General features: G+C 40.6%; 1 long non-coding RNA gene across 2 annotated transcripts in view; it reads left to right on the top strand.

Moving 5' to 3' along the window:
• Positions 1-27,826, top strand: part of LOC129456538 (uncharacterized) — a 92,059-nt gene that overhangs the window by 58,703 nt on the left and 5,530 nt on the right. The window contains exons 2-3 of one of the 2 annotated variants that reach the window (XR_008648817.1): positions 6,411-6,462; positions 6,538-6,695. This is a non-coding gene — a long non-coding RNA (uncharacterized LOC129456538). Of the gene's footprint in view, positions 1-6,410; positions 6,463-6,537; positions 6,696-27,826 lie in introns of those variants that run through there. The other variant, XR_008648816.1, reaches the window with a different exon arrangement.

The raw sequence follows: 27,826 nt of genomic DNA, 5'->3' as shown, positions 1-27,826 counted from the left end.
GTAACTAAAACACTGAAACGTTCGCTTGTTGTCTCTTTTTGGCAGAGACTATCCTCTACATCAGTCTGTGTGAACATAGCTGTTATGGAAAGTGACTGGGAAAGTGTCCAGACATGGCGCTGCAGATAAAATTGACACGGATGACTTACCAAATCTCCACAAGAAGGCTCAAATTGAAGACGCTGTATCACCGAAGAGTGCTCGTAGAAGACAGCATAATTCCCGCCCCCGCCGTCAACGCCACATCCCGAACGGCCCCCGCCTCCATTCGCTGTGATTTATTCTCCTTCCCGGGGCCGTAATCCCTGAACCCTAGGCTGCTCAAGTGGACCCTGTCTCCCCCCTCTTTCCTGTCCTCCTCTCCCCCCGCCCACTTCCACTGTCTATATGGCATCATCAGCCACGACAAGGGAATAAATTTAGCCCATACTGTCTGAGGGACGCCCATGACAGCTCTCAATAAACCGCAGAGATTGTTTTTTTTTTTTTTTTTTTCCCTTCTTCTTCTTCCCTTTTTAATCTTCGCAGTGGCAGACGCTGGAATCCTGCTGTCAGCATAACAGGAGCATATTAGCAGGGCCATCCCCACCTGGCCCCAACCACTCCTCGACCTGTCCCCTCCCAATAATTACACCCGAGACCCTTTCCCATTAACCTAGTCCCTTTGATCCCTCACACATGCTGATATTATGCAAAACTGCTGAATGGGAGAGACTTTAGCGCCAAACAGCATGCCGTTACCCATAATTCCGATCTTCTCACTTCATTCACCTCTTCTTTTTACTCTTTTATCTCGGCCTATTTATCAGACTCTTTATCGTGGATTAAATTAATTTCAAAGGTGTCTGTAAAGGAGGGCAGAAGAAAAGGGTGTAGGGTTGGAAAAAATAGTCGTGCGAGACATTTTTACAAAGGTGAATAGAGAAATCGGGGGAGCGCCACAATGAAGTATGTCTTTTAGCCCACCGTCGCATGTATCTACTTCATTAAGAGTGGGGCCGAAAAGCAAATATCGGGGCCTGTACAATGCCGAAGGTCTGGGAGTGACCTTTCTTTGGTTTTAATCATTGCAACTCTTGACAGCTTAATAAGTTGAAGGTGCCGGGTTGCAGCCTAACTTAATAAGACCCACACCCGAGCCTTGGCCACCTATGATTGCTCCCATAAGTCTTTGCACATCTGGCGCCGTGTCCTTGGACCTGAGAGATATTTTCCATAACTTTCCCTATGCTCACAAGGCGCCATCGTCTGTTATTAAGAATAGGGATGATACACTGCGCAGCGTCAGTGTACACTATAGATATCACACGCTCGGTTGTCACTATTACCCTTTAAAGTGACAACTCAAACGCACTACAGCTTTAGTGCAATGTTTAACTTATTAAACACTCCAATAATTTATAGGCACTCTTTGTAAATCAAACTCACGTATTTACTTCCTGCCCGGTGAAGTATATTGTTAGGTGCGATATATGTCATCTATATTCCATGGTTTATTACTTCTATGGATGAATTACCAACCATTTATGATGCACATAAGGTGTATAATTCTATAAGCAGTAAAGCCGGGTTTTTATGGAGTCGTAGCTTTTCACTTGTCACTCCTTGTCCCCGGTCCATAGACGAAAGAACTGTGTCTAAAGCACTATAACATCACCATTGTTTTGTATTGAGTCACTTGTTTAATTTGATTATACCAAAATGAATAGGATTATGAGGCTTACTTTATTCCAGCAAGACTTGAAAGTATTGCCTTAAAGTTTCAAGTTTGGATTGACAGTGGCGGATGGGGTTAAGTGGACGAAAAACTTATCAGAGAGTTGGGTTTTTCTCATTTTATTCGTCACAGCAAAAAAATAAATAAAATAAAATAATATAAAAAAATCTTAAATATTCTCTCAAATATTCTGATAAACAACAGTGGTGTCAGATTATTTTTTTAAGAATTTAATCTACTCTAGGTTTTGTATGAGTCCATTTTAGTTTAGTTAAACTAAACTAAACTAAACTAGTTTAGTTTAGTTGTTTAAAGATGCACTATATAACTGATTGCTTTATCTAATAGTCCACATTTTGGCATTAAAAACATGTATTTCAATGATGCTACCAGGTCATGTTAACTCTGTGGAGTGGTGAGCTCACGGTAAGAATATTTCAATGCATTTTTTTTAGCAAATAACACATCTGTAAATGAATAATGTACACATTTAGCAGCATTTTATGAAACATTCAAAGCTAACTAACACTTCTCCACGGAAACAAGTGGTTTACAAAGTTCCATTTAAGTAACTTCACACATCGATACACACCGGCCGCGCATGTGCTTGACCTTTTAAGTTGTCTGTGTTCATGTTTAAGGATGCACTGAGGGACCCTGCCATCATTACCAGTGGTGTTAATAAAAGATCTTGCTCTATGGCTGAAAATCAAATGTCATTCCTCGCCACCCACTCACTTTTCAGAACAGGTGCTCATCCGCCCACTTAACCCAACATTTCCATTAGACCCAGAGCACCGGTCGATCTGCCTGCGTACGCTGTGTCTTAGGAACGTCTTTGCTGGGGTCCATCGCCTGTGTTCTGATCTTTAATGTTACAATCCCTGCTTTGAACTTGAGTGATTCAGCTGGAGATATTTTAATGAAAGCCCTTTGTTTAGACTTCAAGTTGCAGCGCGGGACATTCCGAGCTGACGGCTGATTGGACGGCCTTAAAGGTGAGGTTGAAAGCCTCGGTTGAAGTCACAGAAGGTTGAAAGGGTGAGGCGGAAGATGAAGAGGTGGTATGGAGACAGCATGAAGGCATTAAAGGCAAGCTGCAGCTCTTTTAAATCCACCCATAACAGAGACAGTCGAAATTTAAATGTAAATTGCCTATTAGATTTTCATGTAAAGCAGTCCTATTCTCCATGGTGTCTGCTCAAAGAACGTGTCTGTTCCATTTTACAGAATATAACGAGAATCTTTTGTATGCTATGAATCCATTTGAACTGTTAAAGTAGCATTTTAATTCCTCAAACTATAGGATTTTAGATTTGTCATATAAAGCGTTCATTTGCCTTTTTCTTTTCTAATAAAGTTACTGGTTTTGAAGCTGTTACTTTGGGCCATAGGAGCGGCGCATCCCGGACAGTGGCAGTTAAAGTTTCAGTTAAAATAATATTATTCGTTATGAAAAACACATATTTTTCCCGATTCTGTTTTTTAACGCTCTTATCATCTTATTTGTGGGAGATATTTTTGGCATCGCGCGCCTTGGTAAGTGATATACAGCCTAATTACTCAAGTCAGCAGTAAATTAGATGAAGTGGGATTTTCAGACGGCTATGCTTTTTCAAACTTTTCTTGCTCATTTCACCCTTTGGTCCGCATTCATCTTGACAAGTTAAGTTAAGAATACATTGCAGTATTTGTTCTGTACTCCCTCTTGTCCTTTGTGCAGAGGGCCAAATTGAAAGAGTGAGGCGCCAGTTTAAAGGGCAGTGCTGGGTCCATGCCTTTGGGGCTTTTACATCAGCGCTGACAGAAAGCCGTGTGAACCGCTGGGAAATGTTTCATCGGTCACAACACATTATACAGCCGGGTGAGAGCCACATGAAACTTTTCACTTACTCCGTCATTGGCTTACTTTTATTGTCCTGCTCCTGACAAATCTCCACTCAAGAGTTTAACAACGGACAGTGCTTCCTCCAATTAATGTGATTGGCCAGCTGTTTGAAATGTAAAAATAAACGCTTTGCAAATGAGCGAGTTCATGGATAGCTGATCACACTCTGGTCCGGTTACATTCCAAACAGTGAAAAGTCATGTTTTATCACATTGGACGTAAGTTCTTAAGCTAGTTTTAGTACATTTGAAGATGCAAACTGTGTTGTAGTCTAGTTTACTGCTTAAAAAACATAATTAATAGATCTGATTATTTGTATGCTGCTGTGTAATCCAGTTTACAATAGTATAATCCTTTTTTCTAATAGTTAAAATGTAAGTTACAATAGCTTGCGTAAAGTGCTACCAGAAGTTACAACGTGGGTCTTTAAAGATGATGTGTGTCATTTGCTTGTTTTTCTGACATTATTACATTGTTTGGAACATTCTGATATTGTTGCGCATGTTTTTCTCGTTTAAATATCTTTTTAAAAAAACATGCATTCTTACAGTGAGCGCCTCGTGACGTTGCCTGCTTGTCTTCAAGAATAGATAAGTTTAATGCCATATTGCAGAACATTTTAGGCAAAGTAATAAAACCTCCGTGAAGTCAAACAGGTGGTGGAGCCTTCAACGGAAAAGTTAAGTACTTTTACTGTGTTAAGAATATGTTTAACGGAAAAATAAGCTACCAACTTTCTGCTCGCTTCTCTTTTTTTTGTTTAGTTTGTTAAATCAATATTTCCAGCCAGGGCGGTACCTTGTCAGCTCTAAAGAGACATGCTTTAGCACTGCGGTTGGCTGACCTAAATCGGCTTTGACCAACCCCTGATCATGCCTCCCACCACCTTGTTATGTATCAAACTCACAGCGGCATTATATTTGGCATCAATCTGAATTTCTCTCAGCCTACCAAGAGGAAAATGTTCACAGGGGTCAGCCAAGGGACATGGAGCCAGATCCAGAGAGTGGGAGAAGGGGCGAATGAGGGGGGGAGAGGAGGGGGAGAGAGCAGGGCGAGGAGGGGGGAGGCAAACGGACAAGAAGGAGATTAGAGTGAAAATAAATGTTACACGGACAAGAGAGCTTTATTAATAGGATTACAGGCTCAGATTTTGAAATTTTATCTGTGCAAAAAGGGAGTGAACATGTTGGAATGCAAAAAATAATGGGAAATGAGGATGGGAACTGAAATGTATTTAATTAGTGGGATGAAAAAATCTAAGTTTTTTTTTTTTTTTAATGTGTTTTTTGATCTCTGTGCTGTGCCACATTTTTGACTTTTATAGAAAAAAATATTATCATAATTTTGTCCCCATTTCATTTTTACAGTGTTCTGTGTATTTATTTTTATTTTGTATTTTATTTATTTATTTTTTTGTTTCATTATCCATATTTCAACATGCATCCATCTTAAATTCTCCTTTATCGAAGCCGACGGGGAAGCCTAAACTCATTCTTATAAAGTGTCCTATATGTAAACCATTCAGTTACACATGTTTAGTAGTTAGTTATTGGTCAAAATATTAAAAAGCCAATTGTGTATAGTGTCTTGCCTTGTTCATAGCAATTGCATTTCACCCTGAAGCTGTATTCCCTTATGATATATCACTCATTTTATTCAAAGGGCTTAAAACAAAAGCACTTTAATGGCCGAGTGCACTATATTGTTTATGCAGCTTCATAAAGTGATGTTTATTGATGCTGTATACAGCCCGGGCCAGGCTGCACCATTCAGTGAAGATAGACAGTAAAAGACACTGCACCTTTAATGGGCGGAGATGCGTTAGCTTGTTACTAAACTGAGCAGTTAACCTTTTTGCACACATTAGATGGAGCTAGTGCTAAATCTTTTTTCTATTACTTTGCAACTCAGAAAACAATGTACAGGGCCTCTCATAATAACCTTTGCCGTGGTTCATTAGACACAAACTACATATTTTTCCTATGACAATGCCAAGTAACAACTGCGTCCAATAAAACAAGCTGCTTTTGGTTTATATCACTGTGTTAGTTCAGGTTTTTCTCATCATTTTTATTTTTTATTTTGCAATTCCTAACAAATACACACCTGAGATCAACAATGTAAACCAGTGGCATTCATTTTGAACCAGCAATTCCATAACAAATTATCTTATCGTAACACAATACTGTACATCCTGCAGTTTAAGCTTCTTCTTCCTGTGTCATCTGGAGCCAATGCAAACAGACGTCTTAAGACACTTTGGAAACTGCTCTTAAGAAGGATCGCTCTCTGAATCACTCAAAATCATTTTATCCCTAAAACGTTATACTTTGTTACGATGTCTGACTGGTGTTTTAATTCTGGGGTAGAGGAAATTCCGGGCTCTTCGGATGAGTGGGTGGGGATAGGTTGAGGATTGACAGTAATTCATCCACATTGCAACATTTCCGTGACACGCGTGATATGTGGATGCAGTTATGCCTTCGCCTGATTATTGGGGCAGACTTTTAAGACAGACAAGTGCGAATGAGTAACAGTACCGGAGCTGGGTTGTATAAACATGTCAAGGACTAGAAAAGTTTGCATGTCATTTAGGTATTTTACTTTGAGAGAGTGACAAACTTAATAGCTCAAATCCCCGGGGTTAAAATCAGTACGCAGCACGACTTTGCAATATTGGCTCTAATGCCTTAAGTGTGACAATCGTATTCAAGCATTATAACATGTCTTTTCCCCAGCCTTGTTAGTGAACCCTGTTTGTTTTTCCTCCTTCGTCTTACACAGCCCCGTATTTCTCCACAGGCACGGCTTTGGAAGTGGTGATGAATGAGTAGAAGTTGACTCATTATTAAAGGTAGGAGATGATTAATAAGGACCATGTGTGTTTTTCTCTATAGTGTAAATAAAATATATCATTCACGTAATGCAGGGCCGGGCCGGGGGAGAGTGATTTATGGTGTGTTAAAATGCACGGGGAGCCAGCGGATGAAGCCCTCTCAGACATGCAGCCATGACAGTGCCCTAGCCTCTCGCGTTAACATGGCTTCAGGATCTCACCGCTGCTCCCTCTGTTCCTCTTATCTTGATTCAACGCCACACTGGATTTATTTGTCTGACTATCTGAATGCTTCCCGAGATTTTTCCGCGGTCATTGTAAACTAGTACAAATAAAGTACGACTACAAAAAATACGATTTACGCCAGTGATTTAATTATAAATAATATTGCATGAATACTTAACTGACATTAGATTTTTTTTTCCAACTTTCCCCAGCAGTCATTTTTGAACAGCCAGTCTGAGGACGCCATATGGAGCTGGCTAACAAATTTACCCATCACATAATAATAGTTACGATAGCCTAAAATCTATGTATTGCAGAATAATATAAAAATACCCTGAACTATATTATTTTTTAACCTTTTTCTGTTTGAAGTATGTGCTGAAAGAACATAAAGGCAAAGGGCATGTACTGTGAGGCTGCTTTAAGGGACACAGTACTCTCTGGTGATGTGCAGAAGAAGACACATTGGATATGCCAGTCTATTTGGCAGGTGGCCACCACTCTCCAGCCAGAATATCGATTCACTTTTTAGCTCACCTTATTCCTCAACTTCAAATCCTGATGGAGTGTCTGTGTTTAAGTGTGAGAGGGTGGACTTGAAACAAGACACATCTTACATGGATTATCGCCTCATCCATCTTCTACTCTCTGAAGGGCTCAATTAGAATAGCACATTTTTTGTCTGCTATAACATATTTTTGTTATCGGCCCGTGTAATATGACGTTTGTGTGACTGTTTGAGCGGCTTATATGAGTAACTCAAGGAATGTCACAGAGGAATTTGGATTTGTATAAAAACTATATTTAAAATAAACATGTTAGGAAAGGCTGGAGTCATTCTCATATTTATTTGAGACAAATATTAGTGAGTTACACTGCCATTACTATTTATCCAGGCCTGTGGTTCAAAGTGTACCTTTGCTTTTGCAATTATAAATACAAAAAAATATATCTTTTGAACAGTGGTGTGAACTGGTTTTCATAACAGGAAAAAGTAATGTGACTGAAATCATTGTTTAACTGAAAGCATATAAATAACATGGTTAGAAAACTATTTTTCTAAATCAAAGGAAACAAACAGAACATACAGTAGGTCTGACAGTGTGTATTTGACATCAGAGTTTCTGACAGTGGATTCTTGGATAGAACAATAGTTCATATCCCGCTCATTCCCCATGTTCCTGACCTGGGGGTATCTGTCTGTCTGCTGGCACAGCCTGTAAGCACTGCCCTCCTTCACTGCACTTATCTCTTCATCTCAAATAAGAAAATAGGGGGCGCCAACAGAGCCATGTAGCTTTCTGAAGCTGCTTTTGGGTTACAGAGATTTCTCTGAATTTCTTTTTTAAGTCAAGCCCTTCCAGGCCCACTGGTGGCAGCTGCCTATTGCACTGTTCACTGGGGGCATGCCCTGGTTTCTTGTGCTGTTGTGTTGGAGTGATATAGAAAAAGTGGAAGTGAAGAGAGAGCTTGAGGAGGCTACACTCCCGTCGTGCCTCTACGTCCCAGGCTTATCCAGGGTGACACACTTACCAGGCCGACTTCTGCCACCTTGCCCTGGCGCCGCGGGAAAGTGCCACTGTGCCTCTGAATGAGGTCAGCGGGTGCAGAGGGAACCTGTTGGAGAAGACTCCTAAATCAAGCCACTGCAGAGACAAATGTTAATGTGCTGTCTGGAGGTCTTGAAGTAGCTAGTGGAGGCTATAGGATCTCACAGAGTGAGGCTACAGGGCAGGGCTGCTTCATAGCCTTTGTTTACACAGCCCACAGAGAAGGACTACTTTACCTGGACCCATGAGTTCACTCACACAAATCCTCCAATATGTACGAGTGAGCATAAGGAGCTTAGCCCAGAGGAGGCACTTGTGTCTGCTGTATGCCTGTCCTTTAGAAGTGACAAATTAGAGATGTTAAACAGCCAGCTGTGGTACGGGTATTACAACCAAGGATACATTGTAGGCTAAAGTACATACAAAGGCTGGTATATCGCAGCAGTCATGAAGGCTTAGGCTTAGGTTCAACCATCAACTGCTCAGGATAAGTCATTTCAATAATAATTTGGTGAAGAAAATATTTTGGACATTTTTAACTCACCGATGGAAGTAAAATATTGATTTATCCCACACTGTCAACATCATACATTTGGAATAACAAAAATCTATGTTTAGGCCAATAGAAAGAATTTTCATGAAGTGGGTATTGGTGATACCGATCCCAGCGGAGCAATTACAGGAAATTAATTACCAGCCATTCCTGTATTAATGGTTCCAAAATAAAGCAAGCTAATTTGTTTATTTTGATACAGAATTTTGAGTCAATAAGGATTATAAAAAGCTATTTGCTAAACAAAATAGAACAGAGGAAGAGGAATAATGTGGGGGTTAAAAAAAGAAAACATGAAAAATCCAACAAAATGTGGTAATTAGTGGATTATGACATGTGCCTCGAGAACGGAAATGGATATTTATGCATATGGAGTTAACTTTTTTATGGATTTTTAACCAGAAAGATATTGAGGATGGCGGGAAGTAGCAGGACCGTCAGCCTGAGTAATGTTGAGAGGCCATCTGGTAAGAACTGGTCAAAGGAAAGGGTGAGATGACCTATGACCTACATCCCTCTTTTAGCTAACATCCCCGTGCTGCAGATTTATGGGCTGCAGAAGAACAATCGCTGACAAAGAGGAGAGGCAGTCTTCTAAACTTGCTTTTGCATACCGAAGATAGAGAGTCTCACTTGTTATTCTGACCTTAGGTTTAGAAACACAGTAGGACAATGAGGAAATGATTTAGCGATTCACCTGTCTGAGCTAACGCCTGGACACTGTGTTTTCTTTAGGGCTGCTCCTGTGATGACTTGGTTTCTCACTTAAGTCAAATCCACTTCTAAGAGACGGGGTGAGGGTTATGTCAAAGGCTATTAGTTAGAGGGCATAGTTTGAGTGGAGTTTGTTTATAGAGCAAGGATAACAGATGTGACCTGCAGATGGATCAGCTGTGATTGACAGGGTTTACTTGTGTGTTTACTAACTGTCTAGGTTCAAACTGTTAACGATTATTATCTTATGAATTTCTCCAAGCCGTCATACTGTCCATTCAATAGACATTATTTACCTTTTTTGTATTTCCTGTATTATTCCAAGTCTAGGCACAGAAAAAGGACCTGAACATAAGATTTTCTTCTGTCCCTTGCAGAATGCCCATGGTAGGGCCTCTCAGCCTCACATACATACTGGCTGTCTCACAGCTAGTTAGCATTCAAAGGAGCCGTGCACAAACCCAGCGGACAAGTCATGCCATGGGGCTACTACACCACATGCTTGCATAAACATGCTAGCATTTTCCATTGTAGGCACTTCTCCAGTTGTAGCTGTTTAATATGACATACCTGCTCATGAGTTGGAAATATAAAAGGTGCTAAGTTTCAGATAAATTGTCAGCACCCACAGCTTGAGCTACGGATACTCACAATATGAGCTCCTATTCTCACTCAGCTTCTCAGTCTTTGTGTGCTGTGACGTCACTTATGTTAATGTATGCTGGCAAGGATTGCATATCTCTGTAGGCGGCCTGGAATTCCAGGCATTTCTTTCTAGTGAGAAGCAGCAGGATCAGTAATGCTAACTATGTGGATCATTCAGAGAAGATTGAGAAGAGCTGGCATGCCCCCTCATAATAATGTTCGGCGTTTCAGCAGTATGTCTCAATCGAGGCCTGTAACAAGCCAAATGCCTCCTTTGTTCCATCACTCCATTGTGATGAAGTCAGGGGAAAGTAGCAGCCTGGCCTTGGTGTTTTATAATGGCATGTGAGGGCTTCATTGAAGACAAGATTGAGTGTGTGTCATAGAGGTTAGGATAGGAAGGCCAAAAATGTAACACTCATGACATGGAATAAATGTGTAAAATAAGGCAAAAAACATTTTCATGTACCGATGTATTTGGTAAAACTCAAATTATTTAACCATAAGCCATGCTGTTTTTAAATATAAATTCCAATCTATTTCAATCAATTAAAATGTCTGTGGGAGTATATGTCACATTTTCATTCTCCTCACACCTCTGCAGAAACATATCTCTAATGTGGAGTAGTGGGCTGTCTGTCTGCCTAATTGCTGCCTACTGTACATACCAGAGCTGATATGTTCTGCAATGGTAATTGTTTTACAAACCATATGCTCACATAAAGAACAGGCACACCAGTCCATCATTTCTTACAGTACATTGAGTGAGCACTTTTAAGCCACAAGACAGATTTATGGAATATAACAGGCACACTGAGGCAACCTGCTGGTTAACCTGTTACCCTTTTAAGCCTTTCTCCCATATGGCCCTCTCCTCTGCAGGTAAAATTGTGTTTAATTAAAACAAAAGGAACCCGTCATGTTATTCTAAATATGTACTTCCTGTTTTCATTATCAGCATTGTCTTTGTTGAATATGAACTACTCTTTCAAAATACATAAATACATCACATGACTGACAGCTCTAAAAATGCTCTTTTTTCCAGCAAGAATAATTACTTTAATAAATGCTAATGACACTTTTGAATGGATGCTTGGTACAGTAATAATTGTACTGTGTTGTTTGTTCGCTTTAACATTTGGTATGCTCACCTTTTACTACAGAAACCAAAAACATTAATAAAATATGGTGTGTATGTGTGTGCATATATCTGACTACTGTTGTATGAAAGTATATAAGAGGGAAATGTAACCTTAGGGCACCATAGGTCTGAGTGATAAGGTGTGTATCATTGCAGAATGACAATCCAGGCAGGTCTGAATGTGTGAAAGAGGAGGCAATATTGTCCTGGTGGGCTCAGACACTCATAAAATTAATCTATTATCTTCCTGTGCAGCTGCCATGTCAGATACAAGCTCCTTGACAATTCCCCGTGCCATTATGACTCGGTGACATTTGCCCATTCACTAAGCTCGCTGACACCAACATGATCCGGCCTCACTGCCAAATTAAGCCGCTGAATTGGGGAACGAGAGGCAGAGGCATCCGCCAAGAGCAGCCTGAGAGGAGCTGTGGGTCCCCCTTGTGTTTAAAGACCTGACCTAAGCACCTTGCCCAAGGGTTTTTATTAGCCACAGCCCAAAACTCCTCCAATATCACCACTGTCGGCTGTAATGGCATGACAAGGCTAAAGTGTCCTTGCACACCTCTTGATTGCCCAACTTCCTTCACTGTATTGGCCCTCTCTATCTAAAACTCCAGTCCAGTCGGGCAATGGGCAGTCTTTAAATGGCTGTCGCCCGGTGTCATAAGAGGCAACTGCACACGGGGCGTCTGGTGTCACAACACGGGCCGGCCGCTGTCAAGGGCAAAATGAATTTGTTGGGGGACAGAATGGTAGAAGGAGGGGGTAGAGAAGGGATATATTACAGAGAATGATGAATAACCTGAAGGCGCAAAGATACTCTGGCCAAAGGATGGAGAGAAGAAAGGTGTGGTGATGGGGGGAGTGTACAAAGAGGGATGGAGGGGGTCCGAGCTTGTGCTATGTGCTCGCCCCAGCTTACGGATAGCACCTGTCAAAAGAGCAAGGTTTTATTTATTTATTGTTGCTCTGCTTAAGAGATGGTGAAGGTCAGGCTATGTTTCGCCACCACAGCTTTGTTATGTGAGCAGGATCAATTTATGAAATATGTCGGTTAACAATGCAGCTGATATAATCTCTGGTCCTTACTCTATTCTTCATTTTCTTATATTTCCACTTTTACCGCATTTCTAGCCGCGGCCATGGTAACACTGTTGCTAGCCGCTTACAACTCCTAGAGGAAGAGGTCATTATATCATTGCACACTAGGAAGTAAATGTAACAAATATCATTCTGTTCAAGTGTGGCATTGTCAGCCTCCATTTCTTTAACACAGTCTTTACAGCCGAAGGTTATTTATTGTCTGATAGCACAATGAGGGGTGACAGCTTTGTAACTCAATTGAAAGAGGTGTATTACATGTCAATTCAACATCACAGGCTTATTCATTATATTGAATATATGTTACTGTACTGTGGTGTGGCAGCATGTGATTAACTGCCACCTTTTATACTAATGCATTACTGTGCATACACTCCTACACAGTGCCTTTTTACAGCGTGCATTGTATAATTTATGTCCTGACTAGAGCCTGGGATCTATTGTATTATTTGGACTGAAGAAAAAAAAAAAAAAGAGACGCCAAACTTGACATGGCTTGCTGTTTAAGTAGATGGAGATCAGGTTCATAGATATTTATTTTTCTTGTTAATTGGGGTAACATTCACTAACATTAAGCAATATCCCACAAGATCCATTGCATTTTTGTGATTTTTTTTAATGAAAAGGAGAAAGAAAACAATACCAGTGCCCATACTTCAGTAATTAAAACTATTTGTTTAAATCAGAGGTCTGCAACCTTTAACAACAAAAGAGCCACACTGGCCCATTTCAAACCAATTAAAGTCAGAAAGAGCCATACGTTTTATAAATGTTTTTGTTTGTTGGTTTTTATAAGTAACGAGACAAAGTGATTGCTAGATTTTTTATTTATTTATTTTTTTTGCAGCTATTAATACATTATAAAGAATATATAACATTTTATTTTAATAAACTTTGTGGACGTGTTTTTGGGGGGACCTGGGGGGTTTTGAGCAAATCATATGTAATTTCTAGCATTTTATGTGTAATATTTACAAAATTCTCATTATTATTTCCAATGTTTTGCCTGGGTTTGCTCAAATGAATAGTAAAAAAAAATCTAAATAAATAAAAATTTCAATAGAATGAACACTCTTTGGTATGATACAAACACTGTGAAATACAAACTTGATAAATAAAGTATACACACATTTTTTTCTCTCAATCAATGTGTGAAGGGCCGCACTGGAGGCTTTAAAGAGCCGCATGTGGCTCTTTAGAGAGTGGTTGCCGACCCCTGGTTTAGACAATATGTTATTCTCAACACAAAATAATAGTTCCTTATCGTGCGATTCTGGTGCAGATCAAGACCGTGATAAAACCAAATTAGTGATTTTTTTCCTTATCAAAATGAGAATCTAGTTTCAACGTGAGTTTTAGTATTAATTTGCGTCTGAGTATCCATTTCTTAAGCAAACTAGTGGTCAGGGTGCGTTTTATTTGAACCAAACCAAAATCTAGCATTTAGCCCAACTGTATTAAAGTTATGCACAGTAAATCACATTTTGATCAACAGTTTTTCTTGAATACGTCTCATCATTTGTTCAGCTGGAGATTCTTTATCCTGTGCCACATCGTCATTTCGTTTGCTCCCAGAATATATGTATTTATCATCTCCACTTTAAATCCAGTCAGTAATGCTTGATGTTGTCTCTACATTACACGCTTGTCACTTGTAGCACTTGTGGCATTGTCATTTTTGCTTAGTCTCCTCTTCTTCTGTCTATCTGGCAACCCGGAGAGACTGCGGCCTGGATCACAGCGCTGCCACCGGGCCCTGCAGTCCTTTCCTTGGTCACAAAAACCTGCTTTGGATCAATGGGCCATCTATCTCTCTCCGCATCTCTTAGGTCAGACCCAAAGCATGTCAGATCATCCTAACAATATAAAAGTAGTGTGTCTTTTTTCAACTCTGCGGTCTGACCGAAGCAAAAGGTTCTAAGAATATGTTTTCCAAAATGACTGCGCATATGAGTTTAATAAGGGATTTGGTGGAAGATGGGTCATATTGTGTATCTTCCCTCGAATGAACCCAATGTAATCTGGGACAAGAGCGGCGAAGGGTGGCTCTTTTTCATGTAGTACGGAGAATTATTTTTCACTTTTGAGTAAGAGGTTGGAGTAAACAATATGTGAAGCAGCGTAAAAAAAGAAATTGTTCATTATAACATTACAATTTAGATAGATACAAATAAGAAGTATGTTTGATCGCATTGAATGATAATAACAAAACTCAAAAAATGGAACCAGGGCCATGGAACGTCGTAGGTTCATTTACGTTTTGAGTGACATAGTTAAAAGCTCATATGTTTCTATCCTGAGGTTTCTGGCTGCATAACTGTCACAACTTATGGCTCAGTGTTTGTTTATTTTTACAACAAAGCAGAACTATAACCATATTAGTTTTCTTCTCATTGAGTTTAATATTTATAATAACTGTACAGATTCTTAAAAAAAAAAAAAATTCTCTTGCCCATTATATTTTACAAAACACTCGTGTGCTCTGGAAATGCTCTTTGCCCCTGAATCTCAAGACACTGACACTGATGGAGAATGTATTTGATCTATACAGTCATACACTCTCACCCTTATTCAAACTGTGGATTCATCTAAATTCTCTGAAATCTACAGCAACACATTTCTGGTTTTCCCTTTCTCTTGCTTCGCCCTCAGAGTTCAGAAGCTTGTAGGTCTTTAATTATGTATAATATTCTTTTGCCCTGTTTTATGGAAACTCCAGACTGGATTCGCTCAAGTCATCGACTTGAAAGTTTGAAAACCTCCAGTGACAAGAATATTAATGTGCCAGCAGTGTCATATCTGTTTCAGCTCATGCATATTCAATGTCCCCCCAGCTCTCTAAGATTTATGTCAGACTTTGCCGGAGTGTAGTTTTCCACCATTGGAGATAATAGCATGCTAAATTGATGTTATCTGGGCAGGTTTTTTCCACTTTGCTCCTCTCAGGTCGGCGGGACAGAATGGAGAGACAAGAGAACCTTCTGCTAGCCACTGTTCAGGGCAGTGAAAGTTTCATGCTCACCTCCACCCACAGGCCTCTTCTACAGCACCACTGCACTGAAAACCCACCATCACGGAGAGACTCGAGCATATTTTGGAAGGAGATTAGGGGCCGATTCCCCTGGATTATCTTTTAATTAAGGATGGTTGAGTTGTGCCCACTCTGGTGGAGCAAACGCCCAGCTGCTAATGAAGTTTAAACAGACATACTTTATTTAATTACTGCTAATCGCTGGGGCCCAAAGTCCAGCCCTCTTTGATCTGCCTGTCGCACTGTAATCTTCCTGGCAGATAGCATCTCCTGTTCTACCCGGATCCCTTTTAGAAGTTGCTACGGGAGGTCCAAGATTAACCATGGGTTAATTGAGACAGCCGGGGTTGGAGGTGTGTGTGTGTACGCTTGTGTCTGTGTGTGTGTGAATGTGTGACAAAGAGAGAGAGGGCCGCAGAAGGAAAGTCGGGGGGAGGGAGGATGGGCTGTCGGGTGATTGATGTGTTTGTGGCCTTAGAAGTCATTCTGTTTCCTCGGCCTGTGCTCTTTCTTTCACAAGGATCTATTGGTCAACCATTGGCTGACTTCAGGGCTGTAATTATACCTGACCTATCGCCATAACCACTAGTGAAGACATTGTACCTCTTTCTTCATAAGGATAATTATATGCCTGACTTGTCTCTCTTTAATTATGTGTTATGGAGGAAGAATTTCAATGCATGGAATGTGTACGCACTGTCATTATCTGTGCTCTTTCATTGTCATCATTGTTCATATCAGTGAAAGTAGATGGTAAGCAGCTGTTGTCTTTGTAAGGTTGAGCAGGGTCACAGGGGGCAGCAGAGAGTACAGTGACAATGCATGGTAGCACGTGGAGGGGGCTCTCTTTATCTGACCTAGGGGAGCCATAGGCGTCCTGTTAATTGGGTTAGCGCTGGGACCAGGGGCAGGCTGTGTGACTGGAGAAGAAAAAAAACAGTGTGAGAAAACCCCTAAGAGGCACTTTTCTCTCAGCTGAGACATATGGCAGAGGAGCTGCGAGCACATGGAGTCTTCATCTGCAGGGAGCCAATGATGAGGGTGTGAGAACCAACGACCCACAGAAAGATGCATGTTTTCTAAATTAATTTGGTATCCCCAAATTGGGTGAAATAGAGCCAGAGGATAGTCTCACTGTGGCAAACTGATCTCCCTATCCGTATCTCTATCTAACACGCATGCACTCTCTCTCTCTCTCTCTCCCACCCGCTCCAACACTTAGCCTTTCATTATGTTGCTATTTCTTTCCCCACCGCCTCACCCGCTCCTCCCCATCCTTCCCCACTGCTGAAAGATTGTCAATAAATGAGTGATTTCAATCCTGATAAGAGATGTTAACTAAACCGCTGCATGCATATTCATACCCGGAGCTGTCGATTAACGCCGGCTTCACCATGACACAGAGTGTTTTCTTTGCCATTGTAAAAATCAACCAAAGACTGTGTTAAGGCTGTTATACGCCTGGCATTGAGATTTACTGCTTTAATTACCTAAAGTAAAATGGTTTAAAAAATCATTGCCCGTATGAAACAGGGTTGGTGGAAGTGTGCATTGCAATTGGTGAATAATTGAATGGTTTCTTCAGATTGTGACAGAATACTTAATTTATTAATAGTTATCTCAAAGTCGGAGTCAAAGTCTTGGTCGGTCCTGCGGGTAGATTTGCTTTCAAGAGAATGAACTCTTTTTAAATAAGTTAGAGAACACGATCTTGCTCACCCAAAAGACAGACGAGACAGAGAGAATGAGGCACTCACAACCGGATGTTGAATCCAGTGACGTCTGGAAGGTCCCCGGGTGCACAAGATGAAATATTCAAGGCTTTAGTGTTTATTAACGGGGATGAAACAAAGGGCTGCTTTCCCTTGACTTGTGCACATTGACACTTGGCACAGAACAAACAAAATCAAATATGGTATTGATCCATAATGGATGAAAAGGCCCACTTTGAATATGAAGCATGATTTAAGAATTAGGAAAGGGAGAAAGAGCAGGGAGCCACGTTAGTAAACACTTTGTCAGTTGCTTCACGAATGTGCATTGTAAACCATAAGTTATGAAAGTTATAAAGCGCTATATGTTATCCCCAAAATATCATAAAACTATCTTTCCATAAATCCTATTAACTATAGTTGTTGGATTGAAATAGAAAAATTTAAATTTAATAAAAAAACACTTTTATTCAGAGGTTTATCCATAAAATCAAATTTGTCCTCAGCAGATCCTGTTACATCGTTGAATACGTTCAATTTTGTTAAATTGTGTAATATATCTCGTAACCGTGGTGACAGTGTTGTGTAAGCCACTTTGCATGTCTTTCATAGTTAAGCAGGGTCAGGGTGACATTTAATGTTGTTAGCAGTTTAACCCTTCGCCCCTGTCCTTGAGGCCTTGTCATGTCCGAGTGGCACCCCAAATAAGCACTTTTGACACGGGGGCTCCAGGCCCGCAGCCCCGGCGCTCTCTGACAGTCCACAACAATAGGCCCCTCTGCCATTGATTGCCTTTGCTGATATGCAAATCCACGGCTCCCTGACCCACAGAGAAAGGTACTGTATGTGCTTCAAATGTACCGCTGACTTTGTTTATGTTTAAGAAGTGGTATGTAGTACAGATTAACTAAGAGAAACATAACTGATGTGAGCCATGGTATTTGTGTCCTCTCACTCACCCACATATTTAGTCTGAGCTCTACACTTGACACTGGGAGAGCAAATCCCCTGTAGCCCTTTCCTTCTGGTGGTGGTTCATATTGCGTGTCCTAATGCCTTCCCCAGCTGTGTGTTTGTGTGTCCCCTGAGAGCCCAAGCAGAGCTGCTGTACTGACCTGATAACATCTGGGAGTAACTGATGGTTTTGCCCACATGCTCCAAGCCTCAGGACCCCACAGGCGTCCTTGCAAAGGCCAGTCTCCCTTGTACCCTTTCAACACCTTCTCGACACCCGCTTAATACAAATTCCACCAGTGAAAATCCAAACACACTCTGTGTTTTATTAAAAAAAGTACACCTTCAGGACAGATTTTTTACCATCTTCTGAAGCCAAAGTTCTTCTCATTGTGAGCTACAGACAAAAACACTGGTCTAAATAAATGAAAAAACTGGATGTAGCGATATGCAAAAATGGCAGTTTTAACTTTTATCTTTGTGAACAAAACAGGGGCCATCGTTATGAGGAATTTTACATTTTCTGTCTTTTTACAGTGATTGGACATTTTATTTTCTGCAGACAGAATTGTCAATGTCTGACAGGATCTCCATGCAAACACAAGTAAAGTGCTAAAGTCCTAATTATATGTATGTGAAATGTGATTATCAAGAAAACGGTGGAATTTAAGATGAATGATTTGTTTTGTTTTTGAATAATGTAATTAGTGCACATGTATCCAGTGCTGTTACACTGGATATATGTTACACTGGATACATAGTTTATATTTCTGTCAGTATCTTATAAAATAACATCACTAAGGAGTACAGCCAGACAAACCGTCCATGATGGCCGATGAGGGAAAGTATATGACCCGATCCGTGGGAGGAAAAATAAACACAAACAGAATGAGTGAGAGGAGGCGGAGGAATAATAAAAACACAGAGGAAGTGTTTCCGTGCTTTCCCCAGCTGTTTTCCCATGGAAAGCCACCAGTTATTCTACAGCTTGTTACAATAGACTCAACGAGCCTAGTGGGATCTGAAATTGACAACTTGTGCCTGCTTAGTTACACTAGTTAATGACCCTAATTATCTTTCTTCTTGCTGTGAACAGTCAATAAACAATTAGTGTGGCATATGGACCCCCTAAACTCTGTTTCTATCTCCAAGACAATGGGGTGTCCTTCTGTGACTGTGCTGGAGTGTCAGCTCAGCCTGATTAAAGTATGTGGGAAACCATAATCAATGGCTTATCTATAGGTTCTCTGCTCGGCCCTGTCCCTTTGCCACTCATCTGGTATGCTGTGCTGGATGCTAAGAAACACACATAGATTCACATATGACCAGTGGTGTTGCTTTGATCTTCAGTCCTCTCACATCTGTAGTTAACACCAGGAGAGTGAAGAGGTGATTAGTTTGATTTCTCAGTGGCAGCAGAGCCGGTGGGCCTTCTCTGGGTTGTCCAGTTTAAGCCCCCTTCCTGACCCATCTTCAGGAGGTTTGCGCTGAGTACTTCTGTCATGTGTTTATGAGTCCTGTCTTTGAATGGAGCTTTCTGTCCTTAGTAGCAACAGCTTTACAGGAGAAAGTGGCTGCAGGGCGAGAGTGCTGTAGCAAACCCTTTGAATATGGATAGAGCCCAGGTGAACTACACCTGAACCCTGGCTGTGATGTCTTTATAGAGAGGGGTTTCTGACTTTCTTTTGCTTTTCAGCCACCATCAAAAGTTCAAGCGGCACCAGTGTTTTGTATTCAGAGAGAGGAGAACCTTTGAAACCTTTGGGATAAAAGCGCTGCACAGTGTCAGTGGTGAAGGTAAAGGCGTGGAAGGAGAGGGCTAAGAGGGCGCAGCAGAGGGGTAGAAAGGCTACACTTTGTTGTGTTTTTACAAAGCTAATCTGAAGCAAGCATTAACATTGATTCAGAAGAATTATTGATAAATGTTAACAAGCGAGTGCAAAGACACATTTACTGATGGGTGACCTCTTTAGAAATCCACAGAAATGGCTTTATTCCCTGAAATCCACTGATCAGAAAAATCAGTGGATGTGTAATTTGATAAGACACCGGGGTAGTTCACATCTGTGGGGTATTTCACTGTCACTACATTTAGATCACCATGTTACTTTTTTTTTTTTTATTGCTATATTTGGCGAAAACAACATATTAACATGTGTTATAAGTTTCACTTATAACACATGTTAATGAGCTCTGAGTCCTTTGCTTCCCATGTTAAGTCACGCCCCCTGCAGAAAGCTGTCACAGTACATCCTGCTAATGAAACTGCTGCACACCGCATCAGGTTTGTCAAGTTTTTGGACAGTTTTGTATCCTGCTTTTGTATATTTATGTTGAACTGTCACATGGGAGTGCTGGGGCTTGTGGGCTGAGCCACCGTAAGGAGGGTTTGAGTAGGGCCCAGGAGAGATCCCTAGATTTTTGATGAGGGAAAAACTTTATAACATGGTAGAAAGTTCCAAAAAATAAATTTTACATAATACCCCCTCTTTAAGAAAGTTATCTTCTTAATAACACATGGCACTAAATGAGATAATATATATATATATTTTTGTGGAGAATACATTCTTGACTTGAACGCTGCAAAAAGTGTCTGTGTTTTGAATATTCTCATTTGGCGAAGGAAGAGAAGTGCTGATCTCTTGGTACAAGCAGTCTCCCGCTGGCAAAGGTTCTGACGCCTTGTAATGGCTCTCTATGGATTTGAAAACATTATTGTTTCTGTGGCTGAAATGCTTTTCTCATTAATTTTCACTTTTTATACATTGTGGGAGTTTGTGTTGAGGCACAGAATGTAGTTTTTGGGTAGTACAAAATATATACAACATATACAATTTTGATGCACTGATCTGACATAAGGTCATATCTATCTCTCCAGTCATTTGCCTTTTCTACGAGAGGCCCAATATACAACTATTTTTTTTCTGTTATATTGGACTGACTTCACTCGCCTCCTGTGTCACCTCTCACCAGTTTTGTACTGTTCGTTGCAGCCCAATAACAGCCTATTATTTGATTTGAAAACCCTTATTTTTTGAGCATTTTTTACCATGTTGCTGCGCTGCCATTGCTCTGTATGTAAAAGGAGTGATGCCCATTCCCAGGAGTAAACCCTACACATAATAATTACAAATCACCACACTGACAACATTGTAGTGAAGTGTTGCTCTGCTGCTGATTGGCTGCTACTTGAAACATGCCCTTTTCTTTGTACCTAATTAGGATAACTCAGTGCTTCAGAACTCAGTAAGGCCGGTGGCTCAGAGGGATTAACTTAGTTGTGTTGGAGGGTTAGTGCAGAGATCGGCTTCTGTGTGAGGGCCTATTGTCCCCACCGGGTCACTGATCTAGGGCCTCATAGCCACTCAAGGGCCAGGACTTTACCCTCCTTCTCGCTCCACTTCAGTTAGCAACAGAATTGTCCACATTGTGTGATATGAGCTGGAAAAGAGTCCGTGGCCCCACCCATCCACTTGGTCTCCTGGAGTGTATTTTGAACACCACAACATTGCATATACGCACACACACCATGGCACAGCGAGTTGCCACGGTTGCTCCCCGACTGCACTCAATAAGCGAAGAGAAACTCCAGCTGGGAGAGCCATTGATGCCCTGTAACAGGCTGATTGTTTCTTTGAGGAGAGGGAGGAGCAGGGAGGAGAGAGTGGGCAGGTCAATAACTCCACCCCCAGGCTTTGACTGGGGCCTAGCAGGTGTAAACATCCACTTCTGCGCTCGTGGTGAATGACCAAAGGGGAGAGGGACCCCCAGGTAGTCAGCACCTCAAAGCAGAATCTTTCATCAAAATGTTTTATTTAGCTTCCAGTCAAGTTGTTCATACATTACCCATTGCTCTAAAAAGGTAAACATTCAATTTTCTGTCTAAAACCAAAGTAGGAAATGTTTTTACCTTATAATATATTTTATGTACTCAAATGCATTAAGAATTTTGTAGCAACAAATAGAAATAGTACATAAAGTAGTATTTATTATTAATTTTAAGTGTTGTTTCATCTGCTGTCTAAACTTAGCTATGCTCTGTTTCAAAATTTAAAGATCTCCTGTCATTATAGTCTGGTTTTAAGACATAAAAAAAGTCATTCTTAAACACAGGCAACTTTTGTGGGGGGGAAAAGCTCCTATAATGATACAAGAATTCATTCAGACAAAATTCAACCTTCAATGATTCATCTCCATTTGCTTTAGCTCCTTGTACCCTATCGCTGCCAGTTTGGAAGGCATTACAGCTCAGCTCAGCTCTCCCTCTGAATGTGTAAGAAGTCACTATATAGTTGAGATGCTTATAATGCATACTCTTTTAGTAATGCTGTTTTGGATTATGGAGGAGAAGGAGGCAAATATATCGACCAGTGTGCCGTTTATCCGCTGGCGCCCCATTACCCGGGCCAGTTTGGAGAGGCTTAACACCTGTTTTTTGCCCAGCTCATATAAACTCATTCTCTCCCTCCTTCTTGCTACTTTTTGTCTTCCAATGCAAAGAGGATGAAGTCTGGGGAATGAGAAGAAGCGCTCCATTATTGCTGTATTTTCTTTCCAGAGAACGTTATTTACTAGAAAGATATCATCCTGGCTTTTAATCCTCTTAGCTGTGGATTGCGGTTGTACTTACAGCGCCATGCACCTGCTAAACTGCCTTCTCTTAAAGCTGTATAAACATAGCTGCAGGAGCCATTGCCTTCTTGAGCTGAACCCATCAAGTTTGTTTTTTTCTTTTTTTATGAGACAGAGGCAGACGAAGAAGGCTCGGGAGAAGTTTGGAGGACACTGTTGATAAAATGCAGCAGACCCACGTTTGAAGGAGTTCGGGGTTGTATCAAGAGGTTGCTTTGATTAAACATGTAGTTTCAGTTAAAAGTTTAGTCTTAAGCAAAATTATAGTTTTCATATTTCAGCCCAAAAACACATTGTTTTTATTGAATTATTTTAAGCCCCACCCTATGTTTTCAGTTTAGCACATGTCCTTCCTTGGATTGCATCTCCACAAACCTGACTCTAGCTATGATATTCTGCAGTATGGCAAAAAATGTATTCGTCTTGGAATAGGTGACATGCCTCCTCCAGAAAGTTTTGTGGTGTTATTTTAATCACAATAAAATGTACTTAAAAAAAAAAAAAAAACAACTAAACATGCACTCCTTCAACCTAGTATGTAGTTATTATATATTTATTTTATGTGTATTTTTTATACATATTATGTCTGTTTCTTGTTTTTGTGCTTTCATATATTGTATTTGAGTATATATACCTTATATACCGTACCCAGTGTTGCAGTGATGTGGTGTAGGTACTGTGTGTGTGAAACTGTGTAAATGTAAGTGTATAGCCGGAAAGAATGGTGGAACTTGGACCGCGGGCAAACAATATGGAATTTGAAATATTAGCTGGCGTGGTGATTGAACATGGCTCCCTTATCACTAGGTTGCCAGGTTGGCCCGCTATAACAATGACTTATCACTGGGCTGTGGAACATGGAGTATATAACAAGATTCTCTGACATGACAAACACTGCCCTGAGGAAACACACAGCACACTTTGTATAGTGCCCCAAACCAGGCCATAGAGGACTGAGAGCAGAGCATCCTCACAGGACTGCAGAACAGGTGGAAAAGCACCTGGGAGTTCTGTCTTTTAGGTGCCAGCTAGCACACCTTTAAAAGCAGGCTGTAAGATTATACACGTGTTTGATACAATAAGTTCATCTCTGTATTATCAGTGTGCATAAAGCTCCATTAATCACTGTCACAGCCCTGACAACTACTGATGTCCAAATTGTCCCTGTGACCCACACAGTGGAAACACTCTTTCTGAATCTAAAACTTAAGTAGCATTACTTTAAAGTCATCCCACACCATTTCTATTAGTAGAGAAACCTGAAATAAATTGGATGAATTTAATTAAATTATGAGACTTTGTGGCAGCATGGGGGCAGAGTGACGAGCAGAAGGTTTTGGGTTTGGAAACCAGAAGGAAAAAGTGCCTGGTGTTATTTGATATATTTGTGGCCTGAGGAGTTCATGCTTTTTGTCGTCATGGTGCGCACATCCACACCTTGTCATATATCTACATATAAGGTGTTCTGAATCCATAGTGCGCCGGCTCAAACACTGTCAGTTTGGAAGAGCCGTGACCTTTGACTTTTGGGCTTAAACAAGAACAGATGCCAGGTGAGATGACTCACATCCGGCTTTAAATATATTTGTGAGGGGTTTTTCAGCTGCTATTTAATATTATTTCTTCATCTCATGGTCCTTCTGTGCCATGGAACATGTGTGTGATTCTTTTCTCTCAGAAGCTGCTTCTGTTCTGGTTCACATTTCTCATTAATTGTGTTTTTGCCGTGACCTGCTTGGTTTCTCTCTTTGTCTATGTATCTCTGGCATTGGAATGGATTTGTTTATAGTGGTGACCCTTGCTGCTTGAAGTCTTAAAGCAGCTCTGCTGTCATGAGCCAAAACTCTGGCAAGGTCAGCTCATTTCTGTTTACTTTTGGAGCACTATTTACCCTCTGGGGCTTTTAAAAGCACTTCTGCAAAACATCACTGCTGAGGAGAGCATGGGAGAGAATCGGGAGATAGGATGTCGAAAGAAAGACAAGAAATATGGAAAACTTGGAACATATACAAGTTTATTCCCGGCCATGAAATGATTTATTCCATTTCCTACTGTGAAGAAATTGAAAATTGGTAATCTGCTACAGGTAACTCCACTGATATTGATATGAATATGGTGCATTAACTATAATGGGTCTAATTTTCCCACAGCAACATTACTAAGTCTGCATATTACCAACATACCCTAATACCTTAATACGAAAGCGATTAAAAAATTTAGCATGATAGACCCTGAGGCTGTTGCCTGAATGCAAAGCCATGGAGTTGGGATTAACCCATCAATAATCACTATCAGCCGTGCCATGCATTTGCCCCTGCAGAGCTAATGATTAATCTCCCCTATATGGGACTGATCACTATCAGATTGATGAATGCACCAACCAATCATGTTCCGGCAAACCTCCGGCATGTACATACACCAATAAGTGATGATGAACAGCCTGTGTTGTTAGTTATTTATGCTGCTGCACAAGGAAGTCCCCATGCGTTCTTATGAGGGGGTGTGTGGAAGATTTCTGCAATGTATGGGCTTTACTGCAGACCCCAAAGTCCTGTCCCCCATAGACGCACACACAAGCAATGCATTTGTTAACCTCTTGTGTGACTTTTTAGAGATGTTGTAAAACTCCACAGCAGTTGCTCGGTAAAGCAGTTTGTGCCACTCATCAAGTGCATGTATTGGATGAATAATGTTCTTGTGCATAAGACATACACATGTGCCCTTGAATGAGGGATGTAGATTTCGTCCTTGCTGCTTGTTGTTGCTCAGTGCAGGCCTCGTGTGTTCCATGCTGATGTCCTTGTATAGTCAGGCTTGGCTTTATTTTCTCTGGATCGACAGAGACAGCTCCTCTTGAACTTTTATAGCTCCTCTTAGCGATGTGTATCTGAGAGAGCTGACCCCGGTCACCAGGCTTTACGGGCTTCCGCCTGCTTCTCATCCACAACTGTTTGTTTTTCCTGGCTTTGGCTTTTTTTCCATATCGTTTTTTCACACGTTCACACATGAGCAGAATCACAATGAGAGACCAAGAAACTCACACTCTGTGTTTGTACAGTACGTAGCACATAATGAGTAGAACCCTGGCATTTATTTTTTAAGTTTGTATTTTTATTGTGAAAATATGTAATAATAAAACTGTGTCTTCTGTTTGTGTTACACGGTTTAGAGAGACATGCAGCATAAAACACTGAAAATCGTAATGCAACTATTTTCTCTGTGCGATTCTGAATGAAAGAATGAGCAGCCTTATGTGTTTGTTCTAATTATTAGACTTATAATCAAATGAATATTATATCAACATGTGTATATTTTCCAGGGTCACATTCATGTCCAGTTACTTGTGGCATAAATCCTTGTACAGAATAACTGCAGGACAGAAACCCCAATAAATGCCAGAAGCAGTAAAGGGTGCTGAAAGAGTAGTGTGCATGAGAGTCTACACAGTTAACCCACCTCTGCACTAATAGGCCTCATGCAGCCCATTTACCTTCTCCTAACACACACACGCCGAGCAGCCGACCCAGAGAAGATTTTATTTACTGACAAAGTGGAATTTTAATAGAGAGAAAACCCCAAACAAGTTACTGACCAGACACGGAGAGCCACGCACATGCTTAAACTAAAATGACAGTTATTGGCCCCTCTAGCCCACAAGTCAAATCTGTAAAGCTATTTCCTGTTGTGTCACATTTCTCTGCAGAGGATCTGTTCCCATGCATTTGATACGGCCCCAAGAACATCCACTCAGATCTGTGTTTACTTTACATGGAATTTATTAAACATCAAATTTGACGGTTTATAAAACATTACGAATAGTTTCAAAATGTTTGGAAAAGAAAAACTATTACGTTCCCGATTATATTTTTAGACATTTCGTTCCAGGTTGCTAATGCATAATATTCTTAAGTGCATGATGTTCTATAAAACAAAGACAACAACAACTTAATTACAATGTAAATTTGGGAAGAAACACAAATTACCAAATCTAATCTAATCTCAAAAGTAGCGTTAATCAAGCACATTGTTGTCTGACCGTAGAGCCAGTGTGTTTGTCTTGCAGGGATCTATTTGTCCTCTTCTTTTCAGTCTGGATTTTTATGCCTTGAAGCTTCACTGGCACCACGTTGTGTACACTTGCTGTGGATCTCGCTAATCCGATGAAGCAATTCCAATGAAAACAAATACATATTTTTTCCATTTTTCAATCGGTCAAATTTGTTTTATTAATTGTGTTTGTGTTGACAGTGAGAGCGCGATTTCCTTGCGATTTTCTAGGGGAAGTTGTGGATAAAGAGATAAGATTTTTGGTTTGGTAATATGTTTTTGTATTTTTGTGTATATTTATTGTATTGTATTTAAATGTTTTCTTATTCTGTAAAACACTTTGAATTACTTTGTGTACGAATTGTGCTATACAAATAAACTCGCCTTGCCCTGTAATGTAATGTAATCTCATAACTCTAAAACTGATTTGTGAATTCCTTAGTCATTTTATTTTTCCATCATTATATTTAAACTTCTGAGTTTTCTTTCCTGGCCTCGGTAAATCTCGTAACTCCGAGCGTGCGTTCATTTGGATATTGATTAGGCCAGTGTTTTCTCTTTGCTAGCTTTCCTAAATAAAACTTCTGCAGACAAATATACTAGCTTTGACTACTTGTGGCTGGATAGATCACTCATCTTAACTCAAAAACCTAACTGATAGACTGGAAATAGACTGGAATGTTGTGAATTTTAATAGCTGCACTTTTCAAACCGAGCTGTTCACAACACATCTCTTAATTAACATGTACCTGTATCATTTCGCGGCATATCCCATATTACAATTAAGCTGAAGTCTGATGATTAAAAGCTGTGAAGTGCGTTTCTCCATGACCTCGGAGCAGGTCTGGAGCACACTGCAGTCCTGACCCTCATTACCTCAGTGCTGGTTTGTACACATTAGCGCCTGTTGGTGCACAGCCCACAATTTGCCAAACATCTCCACACATGCACATAAGTACCACACGCACTGCAATTAGAGCACATCTGAGCAGTATTACCCGTGTTTACACAAGGTCAGTGCTGCTGACGGGGAAAGTGGGAGGGGCCCGCAGCATTCTGACACTGGCCGTAATG

The sequence above is a fragment of the Periophthalmus magnuspinnatus genome, chromosome 9 (assembly GCF_009829125.3).
Source record: "Periophthalmus magnuspinnatus isolate fPerMag1 chromosome 9, fPerMag1.2.pri, whole genome shotgun sequence".
NCBI classification, from domain to species: Eukaryota; Metazoa; Chordata; class Actinopteri; order Gobiiformes; family Gobiidae; genus Periophthalmus; species Periophthalmus magnuspinnatus.
Note: the sequence above shows the minus strand (reverse complement) of the source record. Positions and strands in the feature narration are given on the sequence as shown.